The following is a 3,745-nucleotide window of genomic DNA, read 5'->3' as shown; positions in this document are numbered from 1 at the left end:
AACTTATTTACAAAACAGAAATAGAGTCACTGATGTAAAGAAACAAACTTATGTTTACCAGGGGAGAAGGGGGGGGATAAACTGGGAGATTGGGATTGACATATACACACTACTCTATATAAAATAGGAAACTAATAAGGACCTACAGTACAGTGCAGGGAGCTCTACTCAGTACTCTGTAATGACCTACATTGGGAAAAAAATCTAAAAAGGAGTGGATATATGTATATGTATAACTGATTCACTTTGCTGTACAGCAGAAACTAACACAACATTGTCAATCAACTATACTCCAATAAAAATTTAAAAAACAAATATCACAGAAAAATGAATAAACATTTTTAATAGAAAAATAAATATATATATTCAATGAATATAAGAAATAAAGACCATCAGGTGTTTCCTCTTTTATGAGAGATAAAGTCTGCATTAATAATTCTTCTATTTGAGAAAAGGATAAAAAAAAATCCCTCATTATTGATTTTAGTTTTTCAAAGGTGAAGTCAAGATCCTGCACTGGAATGGAGTTCAAGGCAATGCAGAACTTCATGATTTTCTATAATAAAGTCAAAGATGTTTTCCACTAAAGGTAGAATTGCATTTCTGTGTTTATTCATTTAACTAGGATGCACTGAGCTCCCACTGTGTACCTAACATTCCTCTATGCCCTGAGTGCTGCCCTCAAGGAGCTCATAGTCTAGTGAGACAGAACAGACACCAATGAAACAAGCATATAACTCAGGGGTCCCCAATCCCCAGTCCTCGGCCTGTTAGGAACCTGGCCGCACAGCAGGAGGTGAGCGGCAGGCGAGTGAGTGAAGCTTTATCTGCCGCTCCCCATCGCTCCCCATCGCTCACATTACCACATGACCCATCTCTCACCCCAGCCCGTGGAAAAATTGTCTTCCACGAAACCGGTCCCTAGTGCCAAAAAGGTTGGGGACGGCTGATATAACTCATACTGGGTGCTGTGCATTCAAGGGGAAAGTATGATTGTGATGGACCTGGTCTTGAAAGGCTTCCCTGAATAAATGGAAGACGAGTCAGACTTTATAGTCAGAAGGGAGAAGGTGCTCACTTCAGCAGCACATAGACTAAAATTGGAAAAATACAATTAGCATGGCCCCTGTGCAAGGATGACACACAAATTTGTGAAGTGTTCCATATTTTTGCACAACAATGTGAAAGTGCTTAATGCTACTGAAGTGTATATTTAAATTAGTTAAAATGGTAAATTTTATGTTATGTATATTTTACCACAATAATAAAAGGGGAATGGTGTTGGGATGGTTCCAATGCAGACAGAGGGAACAGCAGGTACAAATGTCTTGTGGGGAGAGGGAGCATGGATGAGAGGAAAGCCAGCAGGGCTGGTTTGTCAAGATTTGGAGGATGTTTTATGGCCTGAGATGAGGAGTCACAGGCAGAGGCCAGACCACCACAACCTGGATACTGATCTCTGTCCTGAGATCAGTGGGAAATTGTTGAAGAGCTTTCATAAGGGCAGCAATAGAATTGTGTTTTGAAAAGTTACCATGGACTAGGGTAGACAGTGGGTAGAGGGGCAGTGGATGTGGCTGACCAGTTGGGAAGGTGTCAGAGTCCTTCAGAAGAGAGATGGGTGTTGCTGGGACTAGGATGTTGAGGTTGAGATGGAGCGAAGTGGATAGATTTGAGAAAAGTCAGAGGGCCAATGGCTGAACTTGTTGAAAGTTTGCTTTGGGAGTGAGGGGAGGAACCAGTCAAGAAAGATCTCCATGTTTCCAGATGGATGGTGGTTCCAGTGACTGGGACAGGAAGCACAGAGAGAAGGCGTTTGGAGAGGTGGGTCATGATTCTTGTTTTTGACATGCTGAGTTTGTGAGCCTCAGGAAGTTTGCAGCTGCCAGTGCAGGGGAACCTACGCATGGGGCATTGGTGCTGGGTTAACTGAGGCCCACACTAATTTCTGGTAGAGTTTCCAGTGATGCTACCTGACTCACAGCACAACTTATTCTCTGAGGCATGTTTGTCATGGGACATGTGAGGACTCAGGACCACTCCCAAGAGAGAAAACAGAAGGAACACCCAGTCTGCTCCATTGGACAGCTGACAAAAACAATTTTTTCTTCTTCTGAAAAGCTGCTCTATGTCAGAATCTTGACTAAACCATACATGTTGTGGATGGTAGATAAAATGCGGTTGGTTGTATGCAGCTGGGATGGCATCTATGTGTCCACCTCCAGTCTTTTAGACCCAAGGATGAGCAGTCCTCAGAGTGCTTCTGAAATATCAAGCATAAAAGGCAGGTAATGTGTGCTAATTGAAGCTAAATGTCATGTTCAATCACAGGGCTTGATAGTCTCTGGAACAGCTGCCTTTTCATTTGATAATTTTGGAAAATCAAAAACATCCACCCAAGGCAGAGGTAGCATTGTATTTTTCAGCTTCTGTCCTCCCTGCCTTGAGCTTCTCTGAAATGACTACCACTGTTCCGGTCCCATCTGAGGTAACCTCAATCTTTATTCACACCCCACCAATGAAAGATGTGTAAAGGCTTCAAGTGAACAATCAAATGTCAAGAAAACAACATTTTAAAAGACTCTAGCTTTAGGACATACCATCTAGGCAACTAAGCATGTAATAAATGCCTGCAATTTGTTACACATGCCTCAAGAAGTAAACTCTGGCTAGATTGAATGGCAACTTTTTCTTTTTTTTTTTTGAGATGTCAATTCTTCCCAACTTTATGTATTGAATCTACACAATCCAAATCAAAATCCTAGCAAGCTATTTTGTAGATATTGAAAAAATTATTCTAAAGTTTATATGAAAACACACCATAATGGAAAAGAATATGAAAAGAATATGTATATGTATGTATGACTGAATCACCTTGTTGTACACCAGAAACTAGCACAAAACTGCAAATCAGACATACTTCAGTAAAAAAAATAAAGAAAAAGAACTTTGAATAAAGTTTATATGAAAACACAAAAGACCCAGAATAACCAAAGCAATGCTGAAGAAGAACAAAGTTGGAGGACAGATACTACCTGACATCAAGACATGCTATAAAGCTACATAATCAAGACAGCCTGGTGTTGGTGAAAGAAAAGATAAACATATCAGTAGAATAGAATAGAGAGCCCAGAAGCAGACTCACACAAATATGATCAACTGACTTTTGACAGAAGACCAAAGGCAACACATTGGAGAAAGTATAATCTTTCATCAAATGGTGCTAGAACAATTGCACAGTCAAATGTTTTAAAAAAAGAAACTAGAAATAGACTTTACACCTTTCACAAAAATTAACCCAAAATGTATTCTTTTTTTTTTAACATCTTTATTGGGATATAATTGCTTTAAAATAGTCTGTTAGCTTCTGCCTTATAACAAAGTAAATCAGCTATACATATACATATGTTCCCATATCTCTTCTCTCTTGCGTCTCCCTCCCTCCCACCCTCCCTATCCCACCCCTCCAGGCGGTCACAAAGCACCAAGCTGATCTCCCTGTGCTATGCAGCTGCTTCCCACTAGCTATCTACCTCACGTTTGGTAGTGTATATATGTCCATGCCACTCTCTCCCTTTGTCACAGCTCACCCCTCCCCCTCCCCATATCCTCCAGTCTGTTCTCTAGTAGGTCATGCCTTTATTCCTGTCTTATCCCTAGGTTCTTCATGACATTTTTTTTTCTTAAATTCCATTCATATGTGTTAGCATACAGTATTTGTCTTTCTCTTTCCGACTTACTTCAC

General features: G+C 40.3%; 1 pseudogene; it reads left to right on the top strand.

The window, feature by feature from the left end:
- The first annotated feature begins 1,070 nt into the window (after positions 1–1,070).
- On the top strand, positions 1,071–1,171 carry LOC117312892 (U6 spliceosomal RNA; annotated as a pseudogene).
- The last annotated feature ends 2,574 nt before the right edge of the window (positions 1,172–3,745 follow it).

The sequence above is a fragment of the Tursiops truncatus genome, chromosome 6 (genome assembly GCF_011762595.2).
Source record: "Tursiops truncatus isolate mTurTru1 chromosome 6, mTurTru1.mat.Y, whole genome shotgun sequence".
NCBI classification, from domain to species: Eukaryota; Metazoa; Chordata; class Mammalia; order Artiodactyla; family Delphinidae; genus Tursiops; species Tursiops truncatus.
Note: the sequence above shows the minus strand (reverse complement) of the source record. Positions and strands in the feature narration are given on the sequence as shown.